General features: G+C 57.4%; 1 protein-coding gene across 4 annotated transcripts in view; it reads left to right on the top strand.

Moving 5' to 3' along the window:
- Positions 1 to 23,559, top strand: part of Zmiz1 (zinc finger MIZ-type containing 1) — a 219,662-nt gene that overhangs the window by 54,587 nt on the left and 141,516 nt on the right. For all 4 annotated transcript variants that reach the window (XM_071611135.1, XM_027931447.3, XM_071611136.1 and 1 more), the window contains exon 3: positions 9,145 to 9,240. The gene's annotated coding sequence lies outside the window, so the exon portion shown is untranslated. The remainder of the gene's footprint in view (positions 1 to 9,144; positions 9,241 to 23,559) is intronic.

Genomic DNA, 23,559 nt, shown 5'->3' with positions numbered 1-23,559 from the left:
CCTCACCTGAAAAGGGGACGATCATGGCGCCCAGCCTATAAGTGTCATGAGGGTTCAATTACAACAAGTGTGCAGCACTCAGAAGAGCATCTGGTACGGGTGAGCGTGGGCCCGTGTCACTGGGCCTCGTCGTAGTGAGGCAGGTCCTGCAGTTGGTGGCAGTATCCGTGGCCACCTGCTGCTGGTTGAGTTCTCGGTGTCGGGTGTCGACACTTGGCATACATTACTGCATTCAGCCTTCCTGGTGACCACACGCGAGGCACCCTTGTAAACTCTGTGTTCCAGATGAGGACATTGAGGCATGCAGGGCCACATGGAGTCCAAAAATGGTAGAACCCCAAACCAGAACTCAGAATCAGCCCTGCTGGGGTGACCGGCCAGTTGGGTTTGCCTAAGACCATCCCAGTTTTAGTACCAAATGTTCCAGATCCTGGAAACCTCTCTCTCCCAGGCAAACCAGGATGGTGGCCATGCTGGCCGGGTCTGAATGCACTGGCTCCAATTCTGAGCCCTCCTGACCCCTCCTTGGATCGGGGGCTTGCTGGTGCCCACACCTGATAACTAGCTTCCCTAGCCGGACGTCATTGCTCCCCTCCGCCCCCAGCCCTGACTCCAGTCGCCTCTCCAGCTTCCTCTTCTCCCTCCCTCTCTAGCAGGAAGGGCCTGGATCTTGCCTGCTGGGCTCTCTGTGCCCGGGGCCGTGCCTGCTGTTAACCTGCTGTGGACGGTGGGCCCTGGGCCACCCTCACCAGGCCTCCGTCTTCCCTTTTGCACGAGGGCTTTGGTAGCCCTACTCTTAGCTCCCTAGAGAACTGGAAACCTCTTTTCTTAAAAGACGGATGGCAGAGGGGAGCCCCTGCCCCAGCGCCGGCCTGGGCAGGGCAGGCAGGAAGGATTGCACGGGCCCTTCCGGGGCATTGATGGAGTGTGCTGCTGACAAAGGAGAAAGGTCAGCAAGGGGACAGAATGGAGTTGGTTCAGCCACGGGTAGCAGCACCCTCCCCCAGGTCAGGGCTTCCTGGGGGGAGGGACTGCTGCTCCCTAGAGTCCCGGGTCAGTTCCTATTGATGCAGGCCGCTGGTGCTCCAGGGGAGCCGGGCACCCAGAGCCCCGAGAGCAGGGGAGAAGCCTAGATGTCCTTGTGGCCTCCCTCCCCCTCACCCCAGAGCCCAGTAGTGCATCTGACCTCCTGAACCCTCTCTGTGTCCCACTGGCCAGCCCACTCCTGCCAGCCATCAGGCCTCGTCACCTTCTTGCCTCTGAAGTCCTTTCCCAGCCTCCCACTCACAGTCACCAGGAAGAGGGTCCAAATTCGGAGATTGCCATGAAGGCTCCTTGTGAGCTCAGTGAGGCTGCCCAAGCTACCTGGGCCTTCCTCCCCCAAGGTGCCAGGACATCTGTGTCCCCCTGAGTGCCAGGCCCAGCTCTGCGCTGCCAGCACTCCAGCCTCACCTGGGCTGCAGGGCCCAGGACCAGAAGGCCATGTGGATGCACGGGCTACCCCACGCCCTCCTCAGACACACCTTGAATTGCTGCTGGGAAATTGCCCCGTGCATCTCATGCCTCAGTTTCTGGAGCAGGGAGGAGCCATCTGTTTCCCCAGGCAGACGGAGGCTCATTCTCAAGCTGACTGTAGATTGCAGTGGGCAAGGACCAGACTCGGGTGGTAAATACGAGCGTCTGGTCCCAGCACCATCACTGACTAGCTGTGTGTCCTAGGGCAGTCCTTCTGACCCCTCTGAGCCTCAGTGGGATAATCTGTGATATGTGGGTGATCATAGTCCATCCTTTACAGGATAGCAGGATTCAGTGAAGTGGCAGATGTAAAATAGTTGCAGTGTCCTAGAATATTGTAGAGATCAATAAAATCAGGTCTCATCCGTCATCATCAGGTCAGACAGGAACCTTATCCATGAGCTGAGGGCCATATTTCAAGGGGGTTCTTCCCGCTCTTGGAAGAGCCCTTCCATTTCTGCCCACTGACCTTCACCCTGTCCTTGTACGCCTCTCTCACACCGTCTGAGACCCCAGGAAGCCTACCCTATCCCCATGGGTGTCTTCTGTGCTGTTAATCCTGTGGCCTCCCGGCCCACACAGGTGTCTGGACCAGAGCTGGGGCCTGATAAGGGTTGGTTGGGTGCAACTGATATGCACCAAACAAAGTCACCTCCCAAGAACAGCATGGCAGTGACCAGCCAGGCCATCCCCAGACTGCTGAGGGCAACAGTGCACATCCACCCGGCCCCCTGTGGGGCAGGTGGAGCAGCCCCAGAAGGTGATTCTCGGCCACCTCCTGTCCCTGGGTCTGAGCTGTCTCGCCGTGTTCTGCTGCTTGGGTCCCTTCCCCACCCCCACAGTTCTCTGTTAAATCGTGTTATTATATTTAAACAAATCAATTCCATTGCAGAGTTTTCCTGTCCTAATGATGAGTTTGCAGCACAAACGCCATTGATTTCTCACAGCCCTGAAAACCAGTTGATGAATAGCACCAGGCGTGTCTTTGGGGAGGCGCAGAGGCAGCCTGAGCCCCTGGCTTGCCCTCCCGTGTCACCACCCGCCCCACCCCATCCTCAGCTGCTGCCTGCTCTCAGGCTGAGGTCACTGGATAAAGGGAGCCCCCCCACCCCCCACCCACCCCTGGCACTCGCCGTGGGTGGAATGTCATCTCAAGGGGCTGGGGCCCCTGTTCTGGGGAAACAATCGTGGTGGAGATTTCTATTGATTTTGGCCCAAGGCAGGATCGCAACGGACAGAGCGGAGAAGTGGTGCCCTGTGATCTGGGCTTCCCTGACAAGTTCAGAGCATGTCCCCGAGAGCCACTGACAACACACGCACCGTTCCTGGTCCTGGCTGGGTCTGCAAGGTACAGGAGGTGCCGGTGACAGTGGTCAGCGCTGCTAAAGTGCGACAGCTTCCCTCTGAGAAATCCCACCATGTTTGAAGTCACAGTCACAGATGCCACCTGGGACTCTGACTGGGATGCTTCTCTGAGCTCTCACATGCCCCCAGGGCTGGGTGGGCACACTGAATCCACGCAGCCACTAGAGGGAGGGACTGCTGTGTGCCCCGGCAGAGGTGCTCCAGCCTGCCTGTGGCTGTGACTCCATCTACCCCCTTGCAAGGCTAAAAAGTGACTCTGACTACCAGCCATTTTTCCATCTCCACCCACCCTGGATGTTCAGTCTGCCCAAACCAGGTCACAGGCTGTCAGCTGGAAGGACCCAGTCATCTTGCAGGGGTTTCCACTGGGCTGTCTGCAGGGACCACACCAGCTTGGGAACTGGGCTGGGGTGAGGCAAGAGGGAGTGGCAGGGACTGTGGCAAATTGGAGAGTGCCTGCCTTGCCCAGATTCCTGAAAGTTTGGCAACCCAGGCCCATAAAGCCCTATGATGGGGCTGAGGGCCAGATTCGCTGCCCTTCCCCCATGCTGCTTCAGGCCTTTGTTTTGGAGACAAGAACATGTGGCCCAGTGGCTCTTCAAGGTCATAGCACAAGGCAGGGGTACAGCTGGGGTTTGACACAGCATCTCAGGCGCTGCTGGCTCCTGTCCTCCAGGCAGGACAGGGCAGAGGACTCTGTTCTAGGGAAGACGGTCCCCTTAGTCAGAGGACCCAAGGTAGCTGCCCCTTCCCCTTGCTCTCAGCGGAGTCCCCCTCCCCCCCAGCCCTCGCTCGCAGACAGACCTCCTGTTCCTGTAATCAGGTTAGCCTCCTGCTCAGCGCTCGCTCTGCTGAGCTGGACCAGCTGCCTCTCATGGCCTGTGGACCCCGTCTTCTCTCTGGCTCTGGGGTGGGGGAGGGGAAACCAAGAAAAGAGCTGCGAGTGGGAAGAGGCTGCCCACTCCCTCGCTCAGACTCTTCTGTGGCATCTTGGATCAAATCCAACTCCTTGGCCCGGCATCCAAGACCCCGCTTCATTCTCTGCCCCCACAGCCCCGAGGCGCTGCTCCTCACTGTGCCACACAGTGCCGTTTCCCGCCTCCCCACCTTTCCATAGGCAGGTCCTTTTGCTCCTTCCTGCTCTCTCAGAAAACTCCTGTGCATCCTTCAAAACTCAACTAGCGTCACTTCCTGTGGGCTGCCTCCTCTTGGGGCTCCTGCCTCTGGACTCCCACGGCAGAGCTGCTCTGATGATCTGGCACTCACCCCGGGTGCCCGACAGAGAAGTGCTCAGGGAAGGCCTAGAGCCCACCCAGAGGAGAGAGGTGGCAACCAGGGAAGAGAAAGAGACAGACAGGAAGGAGGACGAGGACAGCTGCTCCTGGCTCCTCCCAGCTCCAACCTCCAGCCTTTCAGAGAGGACCATCCCAGCTCCTGGTGACATATGCTGGGCCTGAAATAGACACGTGGGGGCCTTGGTGGTGCTCTGCACGGCCCAGTGCCAAGCAGCCCCCTCCCGCCAGGCCTTGGGCGCTTCAGCTAGCTCCTCTCCCAGGGCTCTGCCCCTGCAGCCAAGACCCTCCCCCCGCCGTGCCAGGCCTTGCTCCTCTGTTCCTGCTAACTTTGTTTTATAAATAAATTATATAAATAGGCTCCTCCGATTCCTCGGAGCACGCAGTGTTTAAGGACTGGGGCACCGCTGCCGGCGTAATTGTACTACCGAATCCATCAGCTGCCTAATTACCATTCATTTTGCATTTATTTCTGCTAATTAAAAAGAGAGAAACTCCTAACAACTTTTACGTAAATACTATATTTGTTCTATGTAAAGATGGGATGCTAATTTGCTGGTGATTAGCTGATTATCTAATTTTATAGCTGTCACACAGGATGGCCCTGTCTCCCCTTGGCACCCCAGACACCACTCGAGGCCTCAGAGCAGGTGTAAGGGGAAGAGGTCAAAGGGGGTGCATGGGCACTTAGGGGGCCTGTCACCAGGAGCACCAGGCTGCACCGGTGTTCAGCGGGGCTGTGCGCTGATGGATGGAGCTCCTCCACCATTTCTGTACACAGAGAAATTAAGGCCCAGAGAGCCCTAGCTGCCTCCTAGCAAGACAGTGTCCGAGATGACAGCTACTGCCATGTTTGGAGTCCCACTCCCGTGCTCAGCCCTGGTATCCTGCTCTCATCAGGAGGAATTTGCTGGAAGATGGCTGAAGAGCTATCAGGCCCAAACTCCAGCCCATAAGGAGGAAAGGGCTTAGCCTGGTCTGAGCCCATGACCCAAACCACACCTTCTGTGTACCCTTCTAGAAACCTCTGCCTCTTCCCATTTCCCTGCCCAGCGTCCAGGCTCTGCCCCTCAGCTCCCTGACCACTATGATGGAGTCTCCCCACATCCCCGCCTTCCCCAGAAGCAGCCTGCACCCTGTCCAGGCCTTGGGCACTGTTGACCGCCTCGACGAGTGTGAGGAACTAAATTTCAAATTTTAATATTATGTATTTATTTTTATGTGGATTAGAAAAAATATATATAGATATATAATTAGTTCATCAAACCCCTGATTTCACAGATAATATTGCTGTAGATGAAGCTAAATAAAAAGAAAGTGATTGGTTTAAAGTGATTTAAATAATGATACATAAATAATGAGGATGGAGCACAGATGTGGCTTTCCGTGTCTGGCACCTGAAGTGGCAGACACTGGAGGAGGCCTGAGGGTGAGGACCAGGCCACAGGTTGCAGGAGCAGAGATGCAGGGCAGGGTTGGCTGGTCCCTGGCCGTTGGGCCAGCCTCGCCCCACCCGCTGACAGGCCGTTAGTGCCCCTGGACGGTGCCTCCTCTTCCTCGCCCTGTAGGGAGCAAACAGCTCACAAGAGAGGGGTCCCTTCTCCTGCCAGGGGCAGTCTAATGGGAGTCCCCACCTTTGAGGTCCCCTTGGGACAGGCCCAGCCATCTCTAGGACCTGCTTCTCCCATACCCCTGCCAGCCAGCTCTGGGAAGGAGAGGCAGTCAGGAGACCCCGTTTTCTGCCAGGGCTGGGTGCCCAGTGTACTCAGGGCAGTTGGGTGGGATGTATGAATGGTTATCAAAGGGGACTTAATGCGGGGCATGGTGATGCATCCCTGTAATCCAAGCACCTTGGGAGGCTGAGATAGGAGGATCACAAGTTCAAAGCCAGCCTCAGCAAAAGCAAGGCCCCTAAGCAACTCAATGAGACCCTGTCTCTAAATAAAACACAAAATAGGGCTGGGATATGCCTCAGTGGCCAAGTACTCCTGAATTCAATCCTCGGTACCAAAGTTTAAAAGAAAAAAAGAGAGAGAGAGAGAGAGAGAAAAGTTTTACTTAATGCTTGGTCATTGAGGTCACTGGAGTCTCACAGGAAGAGAAAACTCTTCTAGACCCTCCAGAGAGGTCACAGAGAACACTAGCACCAATGCCAGGCTGTTTGGGTTCTTACCCGGACTGTGTGACCTTGGGCTGGCTTCCTGACCTCTGTTTCTTCACCTGTTCAAATGGACACGGCACCTAACTTCTAGGTTGGGGTCAGATTAAGTGAATCAATTCACAGAGTACTTAGAGTGGTGCAGATAAAGCCCCTTCAGTATCAGCCCCTTAGGACATCGTTATTACCCTTAGTTTCATCACTGTCACCGTGATTGGAGGGGCACTCCTGGGCAGTGTGTGAAGCTGGTGGAAGCTGGGAGTCCCTGAGAGCTGTGGCACGTTCTGGGTTGGGGCACACAGGTGCCATGGGGAGCTTTCACTACGGGCATTTTTGGAAAATTGTTTAAGAGGCCAAAATGGGTTGAAAAACGGGTTCAGGGCTCTGAGCCTCCCGGGATTTGTTGTGATTTCTGATTCTAGACAGGTATTTATAATCTTATATATATATTTTTAAGAGGGTCTCCAAAATTGTGTAAGTTTCAGCCCCTGTAAGCCCAAACCATACCAGCTTTTATGTTCCTGTGGCTGGTCTTGTACCTCCCACCTTGGTGGCCCCAGCCGGAGGATGGCCCCAGCTCTGGGGCTGGAGGGACCTAACTTCTCTCTCCTAGGCAGCCCACCGTGTGCAGACTCACCCCTGAGCTGGCTCCACACTTCTCACTGTGGACTGCAGGAGTCCCAGGGGGCAGACAGGGAGAAGGAGTCTTGGGGACAGAGTGCTGGAGGCCCCCTGCTGTGCCTGCCCTGTATAGGCCGAGTGCCCTGGACGCAGGCTGGAAGCCCCTCCCTGCCCTTGCCCCTAGTCTGTGCCCCAGTGAGTGGCACAGGAGGGCAGTGGCTGCTGGCTTGGAACAGTAAGATGGCCGACTGTGTGCCCCGCCCAGGGTTTAGGGCCAGGCAGGGCCTGGGCTCCTGTTCTCCGGGAACTCTCAGGGTTGCTAGAAACACAAGACACACACCTGGAAGGGAGAGGAGTGGGCAGGGGAAGGTGGTGTCAGACCCCGGCATCTCAGAAAGGGGTGCACAGAACCAGTGCATGGGAAAACTGGACACTCAGGAGTGGCCCGCGGGAGGCCGGGCCAGTGGCTGAGAGGCCCCCAGGTGGGCATCGTGGCCCCTTGGTGTCTCCACTGCAGCAGGGCCTCTCTCCACCCCAGCTCTGACAGGGACATTTATAACTCACAGCTGTGCGGTCCTGTGCCCAACTGACTGTGGTAAACCGATCTGGCTTCAGGAAGTCCCGTCCCAAGGCTACTCCCCATCCGACGCTCACACTCAACCCTCACCTCCTGACACCCACATCCTGTGCTCAGCAGGAGGGGCGGGAAGGGCAGGCAGCGGGACAGCCAGGGGCCCAGCTGGGGTCTCCTGCCTGTGGCAGACCCAGAGAGGACAGAGTGTTGGTGAGGCCTGAGAACTTCGAGGCCACCAAAATCATCAGGGCAAGCTCCCAAGGCACATACAGGGACACCAAGGCCCAGAGAGGGCTGGCAGCTGTCCCAAGAGTCCACAGGATCAAGGACAAGAGCTCAGGTGTAGGGCTTCCGACTCTCCCTAGAGGGGATTGTGCTTCTAGTCCCCGTGGAGTGACTCCAGCCATGGGGAGCCTGATGGGAGGGCCAAGACGGGACCAGAGGCCTCAGGGAATGCTGAGAAAAGAGCCATCATGAACCCTGGGCCTCTGTGTCACTGCCCTCCTTTGGGACACCTGTCCTACCTGGCTCCTCCCAGCAGTGTTCAAGTGTGAGGCTAGTTGTGACCAGTGCTGGGAGGAGAGGCCCACACTAGGAGCTTCCAGCACACCATGACTTTGAGCCCTCTACCTCTACCGGCCCTGGTCCTTGGGCCCTGTCAGCCTACTGCCCCTCTCATTCTCCTGTCCGTGGAGGGGGCTGATACACTGCAGCCAGTTTGCCAAAGCTTGGCCCAGGAAACTCTGGTAGCCTGTGACGAGATTCTGGAATTGGGTAGTATTATTAAGATATATTCATTAAGATATATTAGAAATACATAACCGGCATGCCAGGATTCATGGCCATGATTGATCAGAGCTTAAAACCAGAGTATTGATGGAGTCATCTGCAGGTGGGCCTCAGTTCTTACCCCAAATCACAAAGGGCACGGCAGAAGGCCTGAAGTTTGGGAACACAGAGTCAGACGTCACCAGGGCTTTCGTGGGCTTTAAACTTGGTTTCTGGGCCTCCCTCACCAGCGCTAAACCAAGCAGCAGCCTGTAAGGCAAGGCGTGCAGGAGGGGAGAAGCAGGGTGCCCTGCTGATTTTCCAAGGAGGCATGCAGGGGTGTTAAAAGTGTCCTGGTGAGGAATTCATGAGGAAGGAATTCAGGCAGGGGTCAAAGAGTGGCTTTGGAACTGACTGCTGGCCTGCAGTCGTGTGAGATAATTCCCTGAAGCCAGGCCCCGCGCAGAGAGGAGACCAGGCCAGGGCTTGGTGTGCTCTGCTAAAAATACCCCGACAGCTTCTCTCCGTCACCCTGCCTGGGGACCATGCAGGAAGGCCATGGCTGTCTGCTCTTCTCGTCAAGAAGAGACACAATAGCCGCGGAGCCCCAGAGCTAACAAGACGTGTGTGCGTGTATTTTTTAAATCTCACCAGGAGGAGTCGTCTTGCTCATTGGAGGCTGCTGGGTGGGAGGATGTCGCGGGCTGATCCATCAAGCATCCCACAGTGGGCTTAAGTGGCCTCAGCGGCCACGGGAACTAGTCCAGTGGTGGGACAGAGAGAGGAGGGGCGGACAGCTGTCTGTGTGCCTGGCTGCTCATGCGTGTCCCGTCTCTCCCCTGTGTTCCCAGGAGGAAGAAGGGGCCTGTGACATCAGACCAATGCTGCAAGGTGTGTGAGGGAAGGAGAGGAGACTCCCCCGTCACTGAGCTGCCAGATCCTGAAAGGTAACACCAGATCCTCACGGCCCTGGTGCCCAGGTCATGCGAAACCTGGGCGGGGGCGAGGTCAGGAAGTGATGGGTGGACCCGAGCTCAGGGTTGTGGTCTTCCCCCAGCTGTTCTTGACCTGGCCGCGGGCTTCCCTGTACCTTCCTATGAGCTGTCCTTACCACCACAAAACACTCTGGGCTTCTGTGTGCCTTGACATGGGTGCTGGCCTCAGGCCCGCCGCTTACTCTGATTCTTGAGGTTCTGTGAATGGGGTGGATCAATTGTTCTTTGGACGTAGGTGACATTAGCAGCCTGGCCCAGTTTGAACTCTCTGAGGGTGGAGCCAGGGCCCCAGAGCAGGGGGAGGCGTGGGGGGGGGTGGAGCATGATGTGGCCCCAAGGTCAGCAGCAGGTGGGGCCTGAGAGGATCATGGAAGGCGGACGTCCAGAGCTGCTTCACTGTGCCTGTGAGCTCCTTTGTGACAGCATTCAGACTCCACGCTGTCTCTCTGGCAGCCCTGGGCAAGAGTTATCTGCATGCTTAGACCATGAGACCCAAGCACAGGAAGTGACTGGGTCTGCCAGGGATCGCAGAGCCTGCTCTGACCACCCTATTGACTGCATCTGCATCTCCACTTTACCACGCACTGGTCTGACCCATCCTCCCTGAGAAGTCCTGCTATTGAACCCAAGCCACTGCTAGGCTCCACTGTGTGCTTGTGGTGAGACTCATCCATCCATCTGTCCACACATCAGCCATCTCCTCACCTATCCATGTTTCTACCTGTTCTTTCTTCTGTCTATTCATCTAGCTACTCACTCACATGTCCATCCTCCCCCCACTTATCCATTTGTCCATCCATCCATCTATCTATCCATGCATCCTTGTACCCATCCAGCCTCATCCATCCATCCATCCATTCTTGCACCATATACTCACCTATTCATCCATTCGTCTATTTATCCATCCATCCTTGTACCCAAATACCTCTACCCACTCATCCATCTAATCCCACCCATGAATCCATCCACCTCCATCCATCCATCCCCCTCCCTATCCGTCCATCCACCCATTCATCTATCCACCCATTTTCTATTTAATTCATTCATCAGACACACACAGACTTTTGCGCCAGGTCAGACCTGCACTAAGGGCTGGGTTTTGGAGATGAGCAGAGGCCAACTCGGGATCCCAGAGCTGGGCTCACTACCGTGGGGCGGTGCTGAAACTGCGCAGCGTTGGGTACTGCCCAAGGGAGGCAGGAGGGGTTGTGAGTTGGGCCCTCAGCAGGTATTCAGGAAGAGGCACTGTCCTTTTATTCATTCCTCAAATACTTATCGGAAGTCGCTGTGTCAGGACCTCTTGAAGCTTGGACGAGAATAGCAGGGAATAGACAGAAAAACTCCCCCCTCAGGGTGCTTCTGTTCTTATGAGGAGATGTGGACAATGAATTCCTGAAAATCGGATCTCTCTCTCGTATGTGAGGTGATGCTAAGTGTTAAGAAATGACTGCAGGAAAGGGAACAGGGGCTCCAGGTGGGAGACCAGATGCCACAGGCAGTGAGCTGGGGTGAGAAGCAGGGAATCCGGGGGCTGGTGCTCTGTGAGGGGCACAAGGTGAGAGGCGGCGGGGACCCACTCACGGAGGTGACAGTGTGGAGCAGGAGGTCTCTGGTGGTGGCGGCGTAGAGGAGGGCGTGGCGGGGAAGAGGTAAGAAGCTGCGGAGTCAGAATGTGTCTGAGACTCCGGGGACAGCCTGCTGGTGGGCGAGAGGGGAGGGTTACAGACAGACTGCCAGGGATGGCTCTTGGGTTGGGGATGGGAGCCAGTGGGAGAAGGGAGGTGGTCATTATCTCAGCCTGGGAAGAATGGCCGGGGAGGGCTTATCAAAGCCGAGGAGTTGGGCTTCAGACGTGGAGTGAGAGATGCCTTTGAGCCATCCGGGTGGAAAGGCTGAGTGGCGGCTGGTTGGGAGTCTGGAAGGCAAGAGAGGTCCCAGCGGCTACAGATGCGGATTTGGGAGTGTGGTGCACAGCTGGAGTTGCAGGCTGTGCGGCTGAGGTCACCTCGAGGTGCGGGGAGGGAGTGAAGGTCAGGGACCTGAGTCTGAGTCATGGCCATCTGGCCCCCAGGAGGAGGGCAGGTGAGGAGGAGGCAGCGGCAGTCAGAAAGGTGCAGCCCGGGAGAAGAGGCAGACAGAAGAGCAAGCTCTGAACGGACAAGAGTCTGTCTGTGTTACTGGACAGAGCAGGGAAGGGCACTGCAGGCGGGTGGAACAGAGGGAATGCACACAAAGGCTCAGAGGTCTCCGTAATGAGCTGTTTGGAGGGGAGGATCCAAGGCCTCCTCCTCTCACCCCTGGCCACATAGGTGTGAAGGCCTGTAGGTACCTGTCTGGTATGCAAGTGGCCCCTGACCTGGCTCTCCCTGTCCCCCTAGCCAGCACCCCCACAGCCGAGCCTCTTGCCCTCCTGTCTGCCCACTTTTGCACTTTCTTTGAAGCAGCCTCACCCAGCTCACCTGACCTTCTGCTGCCACTCGGGGTTCTTGGGCTCATGGGACGCCCCCCTTACCTGGAGCACTTGTCTGAAAACACAGGGCTCAAGGTGGCAACTCAGATGCTACCCACAGGGGAAGGACACCCAACAGCGCTATGCAATTCCTAAGCACCCAGTGGCTCCTTTATCTTAAAGGAACAGCAACCGTTCTGGGTCGTGAGTGGATGAGGAGCAGATCTCTGTCTCTCGGTGTCTGTCTCTGTCTCTCAGTCTCTCCCAGGAGGGCCCCCCTGGGCCAGGATGGGCTGGTAGGACCCTGGGGAGCAGGTGTGTCCCAGGAGCTCAGGGCCTGCTCTCCCTCCCTCAGCTCCCAGACACGCCCCCACAGCAGGAGGATTTCAGCAGCGGCAGTGCCCTGAGCTGGCACTGGGACAGGGAGCCCCAGAGACCCCAGAAACGAAGCCAGGAGTCTCTGAGCTGTTCCTGTCTGTCTGAGGTTGGCCCCTCATGCCACTCACCTCTCCCTCGGGATCAGAGTGCAGGGTCTCTTGGGCCTTTTGTCCATCTCACCTCCTACCCACCTGTTGCAGGGTCACCCTGACCACTGCCCGCTGGAACCTGCTAACCGCCTGCTTTGTGCCAAACACAGGGCTCAGGTTGGCACGTATACAGAGGTGACAACAGAGGGCTCCCCTGTCCCAGAGCTGCCAGTCCTGTTGGAACAGTGGGGGCCGGGGACAGAACCAGCCACTTCCATGTCACCAGGAGTCTGCAGCCTCCGGCAGGAAAGGCACCCAGTCGGGCCTCCAGGAAGGCTGAGGAGAGAAGTGCTGAGCTGGGCAGGAGGTCAGGGCTCGTGTGCCCAAGCCATGGGAGCCACAGGGGCAAAGTCCAGTCGGCCTGCGGAAGCCACTTGGTGTGACATGACTGGGTTGTGGGCAGAGTCTCCGGAGACGTCTCCAGGCTGAGACTTGCATGGAGCTAGGCAGGGGCTTGCTGACCCGCTCCCCGAGGACACAGTGAGGGAGATGCCCCTCTGACTCTGCACTGGGGACCGGGAAGCCACTTGCGCAGTGAGGGACTGGTGTTGTGTTCATAGCAGGACGCTGTGGTCATCTAATTAGTGTGCTGGGGCAGGAGACAGGTAACCCTGTGCCTTCGGACTCACTTTTCTGTAGGCCTGTCTCTACCTGTTTTCTCCCTCAATCCTTCCCCTGCCTCGGTGGCATCAGGCAGGACCATCCCGTTCCCCTACAAAGCCCACAAGCTTATCAGAGCCCTCTCCCATCTCCCAGGCTCTCCTGGAATAGCCAGACTTACAAACCACCTCTCCAACATCCTAGTTTTGCAGGTGAGGAAACTGAGGCCCAGGAAAGGTAAGACACTTGCCCAGGGCCGCACAGCAAGGCAGAGGCAGAAGTGGCTCCCGATTCTGCCCTGGACCCTGCCCACTTGCACTTGGAGCACCCACTGCTTTGGGTCCTCTAGCAGCCTCTGGCACCGGCTCCGCTCCAACTGAAGGCACCAAGTTCCCTCCATTGTGCCCATTGTTTAAATATAGATTACTAATGAAATGCCTCTTCATTGCCTTCCCAGTGAATAGTTTCCGTGTAAAGTTAATTTGCAGTGTTATGTAAATTCTGTTTAACTTCAATCAAGTTTCTAATTATGTTTTTACCGCAGTAATTCCCATTTGATTTGTCATCTCCTGTTAGGTATTTAATGTTGGTGGGCGGGCTGGCTTTCTGTCTGTCTCTCCATTTTCCGAGGCCCTCTCCCCCTGCGACCTCCTGGTGGCCCCTCTGCCTTTCTCCTGGGCTCCGGCTTCCTCTCCCGCCCTCCACCTCCTTCCCGCTCCCGCCTGCCTTCCCTTCCTCCTCTTCCCTCGGATTTCCTCGTTTCTGCCCTCCTCGTGCTCCCTGTCCCTCCCTCTTCCTCCTCCCCCTCTCATCTCCCCCTCCCTCTTCTTTCTATTCTCCAGGTTTTCCTCTTTCTGTGTTTTCTTTTTTTTTTTTTGGTACTGGGGATTGAACCCGGGGTGCTTAACCACTGGGCCACATCCCCAGCCCTTTTTATGTTTTATTTTGTGACCGGGTCTCACTAAGTGGCTTAGGGCTCAACTAAGTTTCTGAGGCTGGCCTCAAACTTGTGATCCTCCTACTTGAGCCTCCAGAGCCGCTGGAATTACAGGCGTGCCCCACCACGCCCAGCGCTTTCCGTGTTTTCCGGGCCCTTCTCTGCCCCACCTTGGTCTCTCCCTGCTGCTCTCGTGCCTCCTCCGTGTTTGTCTGTGACCCTCCCTGTGTTCCTCCCTTCCTCGCTTTTCTGCCTCTTCCCTCATTGCCCATCTCCTTCCTTCTCCACCGAGAGCCGCCACAAAACAGGCTTCCTGGGCAGATGGAGGAGGAAGGGAGAGCTCGCTGGGTGTGGGTCACCGGGCTGGGGCCAACAGACAGCCCTGAGCACCCCTGCGGAGCAGGGCCTGGCCTCCAGAAGCCTGGTTAGGAGCTCTGTGGGGGACAGGCCCAGCCCAGCAGCGGAGGCCGTAGCTCCTGGGCTTGTGGGTAGGGACTGATGGAGAAGGAGGACTCTGGAGCTGGATTCTGTGGGTTCAAATCCCAAGTCCACCTCTAATTAGTGGGGGACCTTCAGGTTGGTTTGTGTTTGTTTCAGTGCCCCAGGTCCCCTGAGTTGGGGTTGGGGACATTCAGAGGCACTGTGTGGAGGGCTTTCCTGGCTAGGTGGGGGACTGGCCTTGGTTTAGGAACTCTCGGCCCACCTGAGATCAGCACTGGGTTGCTGGGTTCTGTGCTGCTGGGGTCCTGGCAGGAAGGCCGGAGGCCAGGGCAGGTGGGAGCTGGCTGCGGTCCCCACAGAGCAGGGGCAGTGACAGAGCACCCATGTCGGCCTACCCTCCGGGAGAGTGGCTGGGGACAGAGCTCCTCAATATTGCAGGGGCCCTCGAGTCGCTGGCCATAGATCTGTCCAGGCAGCTGAACAGGGGCAGAGCCTGGCCTGCCATGTGGGACTGGACATGGCTCCTTCAGCCCCTCTCATCCCCTCGACTCCTCAGGTCATGCCCTGGAGTCCAGCTGCAAAACCAGTGCTCCAGCTGAGCACACAGGCAGCCTGGGCCCCTCCTGAGCCTCGGCTCCCTGCACCTCCAGCCCGTGTGCCGCTCGGGATTCTCCTGCTCTCGGGGAGTGACTGGGTGGCCACAGTTTCCCAGAAGGAAAAACCCAGATAGAGGCCACCGGACTGGACCCCCCACTCCACTTGCTTCCCATCCGGCCCGGACCTGGCCTGTCCAGGGAGAAGAGAGCAAGTGTTTGGAAAGAACATTCTTCTGGGTAAAGAAAGGCAACCAGGCCACTTGTCCTTCAGAGATACAGAAACCCAAGTTGGCCCAGCCCTTGTCCTTCAGGACTGCATGACCACCTGACCCACAGGAGTAGTGTGTGTGTGTGTGTGTGTGTGTGTACGCATGCGCGTGCGCCTGTGTGTGTGTGGTCTGGGTCAAGGAAACCTCAGCCATCACATGGCTGCCTTCTTTCCCTATTTGTCTAAGTAAGCAGTTTAGGCTGGCGGCAGCCAGGAGGCTGTGACACGGAACAGAAGAGAGGGGCCACCATGCTGTGGGCTTGTGGGCTCTGGGCCAGCAGCAGGCCCTGGTCAGATCCCAGAGTTCCTGGGCCCCTGGGCTGTGATTGGGAAGGTCTGGGCCGAGGGAAGGCCCTGGATCTCTACTTTCCCCTGTCCTGTCTGGCAAGAGTGGACACTGGGCTTGATCAGAGACCCCTCCCACCATGAAACAGAGAGGACGGGCAATCTCTGACCTGGAAGAGCCCAGAAGGCAGCATCTTGGCCTGGGTGGGGGTGGGCACACGTGGACCCAGCCTCCATCAGTCATGGTCCCTGGAGTTTGCGGCAGGACCCGGGCTGCCTGGGCAGAATAGAAGTCAGGCCTTCCACATGCATCCGTCTAGCTGCTGACGGACTCAGCAGATATGTATCTGCTATGTCCGGATCCTGGGCTGGATAGCAGTAGGGAGGTGGCAGAGCACCTGTCCAGAACCTCTGTGGAACCTCATATCTATGTGTTCTTCCTGTTGTCTGGACAGAATCCCCTTTCATTGCAAAGACCCCCGTGATCTTGTCCTAAATGTCCATGTCCCATCCCTTGGCCATTCCAAGAGGAAGGAGCCACAACTTGGGGGCAGGGCTCAACAGAGAGCTGAGAGATGCTGCTGAGTCCCTCACGGACAGAGAAGGCGTTTCTAGCTGGGGAGAGGGTTCAATTCCTCCAGGGAGGTGGAGCCAGAGCCAGTATGTGATGGGGGACAGAGCACATAGCCCTTGAGCCCCGGGCATCGGGGACCCTTCTCCAGGCCCACCTGAGAAAGCCTGAGTGGGCTCCCTTGGCCTTCACCCTGGTTTTCCAGCCTTCACTATGGGTCTGGTCCTAGATAGCGCAGGGCCTGAGGGACAAGGAGGGCTGTGGTGGCTTTTGGGGGCCATGCTTTGCTATCCACCTGCATTTGTGTGTCTGTCGGGCACCAGCTGCCTCTTTCCTTTGTCCCTTTGACAAACATTTCCTGGCAGCCACCTCAAGGCTGGGTTTGTGTTCAGTGAAAGCCACACCCCTGGCCCTGGGGATGCTTATTGCCCAGCCCCCACCATGCAGCACAGGGTGGACCCAAGGGTCAGGGGAGGGGAGCCCAGAGAGGGGCAGCAGTGGGTGGAGACCAAGTTCAAGGTACAGGTGACATTTCCAGCTTCCTGGGCTCTGGGGAAGCTGAGGCACACTCCTCCCCACAGGATGAGCCCACCAGAAGCCAAGATGAAGGCTGGCATCAGGGCCAGCAGAGCATCACCAGGCCCTCTCTCTGCAGTGATGGGATTCGGGGATATGGTGCTCACATGGGCTCAAGGCCATTCTCTTAGTTTCTAGAGGGAAACTCTAGCTCTAAAGAAGGGATCGAGGGGGTAGCCAGTGGCTGAGAGGACCACCGGGGTCCACCACTTGGCGGGCTCTGGGCAGGGCCAGTAGTACAGCTCGTAGGCAGAGCCCCAGAATGCTGCCTCAGCATTTACTCCTGCCCACGGCTGACATGGCCCACCTCAGGGTCCGAGGCTTCCTACCGCCATGGTGGACTTGAGTCCTGGCCCCCACCAGACTCAAGTCTGCCTGTCTTCCACCCTGCTTGCCTTAGGCCACAGACCATAGGCCTTTAGTGTCCTGTGACTGAGTCCCCCCCAGACTCCCCCCCACAGGCAGCCCAGCAGATGCGTTCTGGTCATGGGAGCCTGTCCTCCAGGTCCCGCCCGGGCAGCCAGGGTAGGGCTTAAGTCGGTTCCTGCCCGAGATGAGCAGACCCACTGCCCCACCTGTCAGGAGGCCCCAGGTCACAAGGGACTTCTATGGATTTGCTTTCATGGGGTTGTCTTTGGGCCACTGTGTGCAGGCAGGAGACCTGGGGCCCAGCTCTGTCCCTGTGCCTGTGGCCTCTCTTATTCCCTCCTGTCTGCATTCCTCCCCAGGAGTGTGCCTTTGTGGGCGATGAGCCTCAGGGCCTCCTCACTCTGGCCTGTTTGCTTTCTAAGTCACCTTGACGGGGACCTGGAGGCAGCTGCCCATATTGTGTGTGCTGAACCACAGGGGCTTGTGTTCCAATCCCTTCCTCTCACTGGGTCTGACCAGCCACCCCTCCACTCCTGCCATGCCCCCAGCCATGGATAGGTGCACCCCTAACTCCTGGCACCACCCAGAATGGAGTTGGTGTCTCTGGAAGTCTCTCCTGACACTGTGAGCACCTTGCTGTGCTGGGATGGGGAAAGGGCCTTCCTCTGGGCTGTGGTCAGACATCATGTCCTCATGTCCTCTTGGTGAGGGGCTGGAGGGCCGCATTGCCTGCTGGGATGCTGTGCCTTCCAAAGGCAGCGCTATGCTGCTCTGGTCTCTGACACCAGGACGTTCTGCCTCGAGGCCTGCAGTGGGTCTGGCCTCTTCTCTCTCTCACCCTGGTCTCCTGGACGTGACGTCTCCAAAATGATACTGTCGAGCTGCCCAGGGTGGAGCAAGCTCAAGGTCCCAAGTTGTGCCAGGGCTTCTTTTGTTGAGGGCTCATCCTGTAAAACAAATGGTTGGAGGCCTGGAGGCCAGAGGCCAAAGGCCACCAAGCACACGAGAGTCACCTGATCACTTCTGCCCCCAGAAAACACTGGGACTTCTGAGGAGGCCTCCGTGGGCCCTCCCTCTCCCCTGGGTCGGGTGGAGCCAGAGGGACAGGAAGCCAGGGCCGGCGAGAGGATGGGCCAGGCCAGGGATGAGGCAAAACCCAGCCTGGCCTGTCCCCAGGGGCACAGCCGCGCAGGTCACCCAGCCTCTGCGAGGGCCACCCACCCCCAACAGGAAACCCTGCCCCGGCACCGCCTGTGTCCCACCCGAGCTTCCCCGGGCTGGTGCTTCTCCTGTTCCCGTGGGAGCTGCCTCCAGGAATCATGCCCTTCTGAGAAAGGAAGCCCGACCTTGAGCTGTCGCTGCCCTGCGTCTGACCTGCCCTGACCACCACCCCCAGGGCCTCCCATTGGCAGGAGCTCTGGGCCCACACCCACCCCTCACCCCACACATACTGGTGACTGGGCTCCTCTGGAGTCACTGACCTTTTGGGGGCCTGGAAGGAGAAACCTCCTATGGGGCTAGGTCTGGGAGCCTGGAGGCTGGGACCTTGGTCCGGGATGGGCCACCAGCTTGCTGGTATACTCGGACGAGTCACTCACCAACGCTGGGCCTCTGTAGAAGGCAAGGGCAGAGGTGGAGGCTCCTCCATCTATGAGCATCCCACTGGAGACAGGACTTGGGGTAGGCCGGATTGTACTTGGGGTGACTACTCAGGACCCCCTCGTATATCCCTGCAGGGCTGGGAGGAGCCCTTCCTTCTCCTCAGGCTCTGCTCTACCCAGGCAGATGCACCAGGTTAGTGGGTCTGTGACGGAAAACGGGGAGGGGACAGGGGGATCTTACTGTGGGAAGGTCCCTGCCACCCTCCCAACGCCATCTTTCTCCTCTTTCCTGAGAGGCGTCCCTAGCTCAACCCAGCCCATGGTCAGCAGGGATAGTAGCAGGGACTTTAACTGAGTCCCAAGGAGCTAAGGAGAGGTCGGGGCACCGAGCAAGCAAGCCCAAGTCACAGTAACACTGGACAGACTGACAGACCAGAGGGCCACCTTGAACCCTTGGACCAGCTCAAAGCTCCTCAGCAATGGGAAAATCCCTACACTTGAACAGCCCAAGCCACTCCCCATGGCATAGTGACAGCTGAGTGTGGTGGCCTTGGACACATCACCCCTTGAGGCCTCAGGAGATGGGCCATAGGGTGCTGTGGAAAGTCCTCAAGACTTAAGGAGCACAGAGCCAACCCCCTGTGCCCTTCCTTGCAAGCCAGACCACAGGGACTGGGGACCGTCCCAACAGCAGCATTAGCATGGGCAATGGTGCAGAGGTAGGAAGGTCCAGGCACAATTAGGACAGATGACAAGTCACCGGCAGTGGGATGCCCTTAGAGAGAGGAGCTGGCCTCAGGGGAGCTTGGTGCGCACATCCCAGAGGAGGGACCTGATTCAGGAAGAGTCACGTGGTAAGAAGTTGGCCCAAGTGGGTGTCAGCACCAGGGGACCCAGGCTGGCCCTCGCTCCTCCTGACTAGGGTGCTGAGCGCAGGCTGGGGTGGGTGGGGTGCTGCTTGGAGGGCTGGGCAGAGCCAGTACTGGCGCCATGCCCCTCACCTCTTCCTCTGGGTGTCCCTGTGTCCCACTCAGCCCTGGGTGGGGCCCATGCTCCTTCCTCCCTCTGTGGCTTTCTGGTCCTCAGTGGGAGGGGACTCCAGAAGCTGTCATGGGCCACGGGGTGCAAGCCAGGGTGGGGGTGCTGGTAGTGGGTGGAGTCCTGGGGTGGGTGGCTATGAGTCAGGAACTGCTGGTGCTGTGTGTCATCTGGCTGCATGCTGTGCTGACGTCCCCAGCCTGTCTGCTCATCTCTCCCGCCTACATCTGGGCCCTGTAGGCTGCTCTACTGAGGTGGGGGTACTCTGTTTCCAAGAGCTCAAAACCAAGGAGAGAGGAGTCAGGGATCCAGCTCTAGATCCCAGGCTCCCCCACTCAGGAAGTCCCCTCCCTCCCTCCCTGAGAGTTGGGCTGACCAAGGGCTCTCGGCCCAGGCCCCAGGTGAGGTCCAGGGTAACTTCAAAATATAACCCACCCCACAAGTTGAGTCCTGCCCCTGGGGAAGGCCTACAGCTAGGCTAGGCGGCCTCTGATGGGCTACCTTCTCCAAGGGCCTCTGGGAAGGTAACCCTCTGGATCAGCGCCTGAGTTCTGGAGCCCAGAGCCTGTGCTGAATCCAGCTTTGCCATTTCCTAACACTGGACAAGTGACTTCATGGTTCAGAGCCTCAGTCTCCTCTTCTATGGAATGGGATTAGCATTACTCACTTCATAGGATTGCTCTGGGGACTAAGTGAGTTCACCATGGCTTCCTATGTATGAAGAGTGTCAATTAGAGCTGGCCTGGGGCAGGTGCAGTAAGCTCTGTGCAGCTGTCACCTGCCTCCGTCTTTGATCTGAGTGGGGTTGGTGCCATTCGCCGCCATCACTGCTCATTCATCCAGCCAACATTCTGGGACCAGGAGCTGGTCTTGGTCCATTTTCTCCACTATAACAGAATGCCTGAGGCCAGGTCATTTGTAAAGAATAACAGTTTATTTGCCTCTTATGATTCCGGAGGCTGGAAAATCCAAGAGCATCTGGCAAGGGTCTTCTTCCTGTGGCATAACATAGCAGAGGGCATCACATGGAGAGAGGAAGAGTGCTAGTTTGAGTCTCCTTCCTTTTTTTTCATAAAGTCACTAATGCTGTCATGGGGTCCCACCTCCAACAACCGTGAACATATGACTTTGGGATTCTTTCCAACATAGGAACTTTCAGGACAATTTCAAACTGCAGCACTCCTGATCTTGCATGGCCAGTGCTGGTTGCACCACACAAGGGCTGGCCCTGGTCCTTCTGGGTCCCTCCAGGGCCCCAGAGGGCAGGTTCTGTCAGTCCTGTGGACAGATGGGCAGGTGAGGGGTGGATCCTCTGAGAATCCAACTAAACTATTAGGCTGAGAAAGCCCTGCTTTCCAAAAGAACAAAGGAGACCCCAGACTCAGGGGAGAAGAAGGGGCATGTTGGTCTTGCCTTGAGGCCCACAGTTGGGAAGCAGCTGACAAGGTCCTTAGCACCTCTGGGTGGGCCCCAGGCCCTGCTCTGGGTGTGTGCTCACTCAGTCAGGGCTGAGTCAGGAAGCCCAGAGCTTCCCAGGGGAGCAGGACTGGCCAGGGCAGGCAGTGCATGACACAGATTGGGGACCCTGACCACATCCTCCTCCGCCTCCTCTTAGAGTCCTCCTGGCAACCCTGGGGTCAGGCAGGCATCTCCTCCTATTTGGCAGATAGAGAGGTGGGGACCTCAAGGGATGAGGAGGCACTTGCCCCAGCTCATGGAAGGGTGCAAGACAAAGATGCGACTTGAGCTTCACCTCCCAATCAAGAGTGGAGGTGAGCTTCTGCAGAGTCTGGGCTGGAGAAGTCTCTTGGGACAGGCCTCAGAGTGAAGATGAGCAGAGACAAGAAACGAAACCTCAGTTTAGGGCCTTGGCTTCAAGAGTGGTCAGAGCCCTAGTGGGTGCTGGGAGCCTGACAAGAGTGCTGTCCAATTTCTTCCCTGAGCCTCCAGCAGCTCCCTGAAGACCACCACTGGCCGCCCTTGGATGGGGAGGAGTCTACTTAATGATTCAATAAATAAAAAGAGTTCCTGGTGCCAGGACTCGTCTAAGGGCCAGAGACTGGGTCAGGCACTTATCACCCAGTCAAACCTTCTCCCTTCCCTACACCCCATCAAGGAAACTGAGTCAGGGAGGCCCGAGGACTTACTTGGCCAAGGTCACCTGGCTTGTGAGCAGCATAGATGGGATTTTGTCCGGGCCTGGGTTACTGCGGCGCCTGTCTTGGGGCCCGCCACCTCCTGATAGCAAGAACAGCGCTTTCCTTTGTCTGGCACTTATAAATCTGGGCCTTGGCCATCACTGTGCACTGGCCAGGTCCACTGTGGCCAGAATCCCAGAAGGATGCCTGATTGGGAAACGTGACCGCCGGAGGCTGGCCCCTGGCCCAGCAAGGGGGTCATTGGGAACATGCAGAGCTAGGCTGTTTGCATGGCCATCGAGGGTGCCTGTGCCCTTCAGCCTTTCGACCTTCCTGCACCAAGTGGGTGTGACATAGCCGTGCTAACCCAGATGGGGAAGCCAAGACCTGGGGGATAGGTGACTTGCTTGTGGAGCAGGATTGGACCCCCTAGCTCCTCAGTCCACCTCCAACACCTGGGTTTCGATCCTGGCCACGGTACCAGCCCATTCTTCTCTGGACTTGTGTCCTAGCCTCTGTAGGAGGTAGGCTTGGACTCAGGGCTCTCTGAGGGCTCTTCTGAGAGCCTTTGCCAGAGCCCTTTTATGTTACAGGGGATTTGGGATTGGAGGCATCCCCAGGATTCCAGGGCAGCCACAGATGAGCAGAGACAAGAAACGAAACTTCAGTTTAGGGCCTTGGCTTCAAAAGTGGTCAGAGCCCTAGTGGGTGCTGGGAGCCTGGTTGATTCCTGTTGGTGAGACCCTAGCTCCCCAAAAAGGAAAGGCTGTGCCTTCCCCATGGGGCCTGACAGGTCTCTGTCTCTGTGTTGTGGGGTCTAGAACCTCCACCTGGGTAGGACCCCACATCTGTACTTGCAGCTCCCCTGAGCCAATGTGACAAGGGCCACCCCTGCACCCTAAGCCTTTCCCTGGCAAGCACAGTACTGGCAGAATCTTGTTAAGTCCTTCAACTCTGTAAGAACAGGGACTCTCTTCATCTCCATTTTACAGATGATCAAACTAAGGTCCAGAGAGGCTAAGTTCCTTACCCAGTACCACACAGCACGCTTTCTCAGTGAGCACCATCCAAGCCTCTAAGGATGACGGCCACCCTCCTGTTGCTGGGTGGTGCTCAGCCCCACGAAACACCACCACTGCTGCTTTAGCTTGGTGTGGGGCCACGGGAAGAGAAAAACTGAGACCAGAGAGGAACAGACCATGCAGAGTCACATAGTGATGGGAGACCGGATTTGAACTCAGGCCCTGGCTGGGAATTGAGTCCCCTTTCCTGACAGTCTGCATTAGATCCCCCTCTGGGAAAGGGTGAGGGAGGCTCACCTCCTTCCCAAAGCCACCCCCAACTGCCCCAGCAACAATTCCTAACAACTAGAGGCCTATGGCTCTGGCACCTGCCCACTCACCTTGGGGGAAGAGGGAAGGAAGGGTCTCCCTCCTCCTAAGTCATCAAATGAACAACTGTTCCTCTGATCAAGGCACAAGGGCACAGCACGGATGGTGGCACCCAGTTGCAGCTCTATATCATAGTGTTTGGGGCCTCAGCTCTGCCACCTATAGTGCTGTCTTCAGCCCCAGCCTCTTCCCTACCAAACCTCTGGGCCTGTGCCCCGGAGTGCTGCCCTCTCACCCAAAGACTCTGCCCAAGAGAATGATGTCCTCAAGTCCCCATTTTACCCCTAGGCCGATCTGGGTACACCTGCCAGCCTTCTATCCCCACACCCCTGCTGGAACCCTCTGCCCATCCCCGTCTCCCCACCTCACCCTAGATGGTGGGACACCCTAGGGAGGCTGTGTCGCATGACCCTTTGCCCTGCCCCCACCCGCCACTCCTTTTCCTCTGGCAGATAGTAGCAGCCATTTGTTATTAAAAGAAGGA

Source organism: Marmota flaviventris, chromosome 4 (genome assembly GCF_047511675.1).
Source record: "Marmota flaviventris isolate mMarFla1 chromosome 4, mMarFla1.hap1, whole genome shotgun sequence".
NCBI lineage: Eukaryota > Metazoa > Chordata > Mammalia > Rodentia > Sciuridae > Marmota > Marmota flaviventris.
The sequence above is the reverse complement of the archived record's forward strand: the minus strand, read 5'-3'. Positions and strand labels throughout refer to the sequence as shown.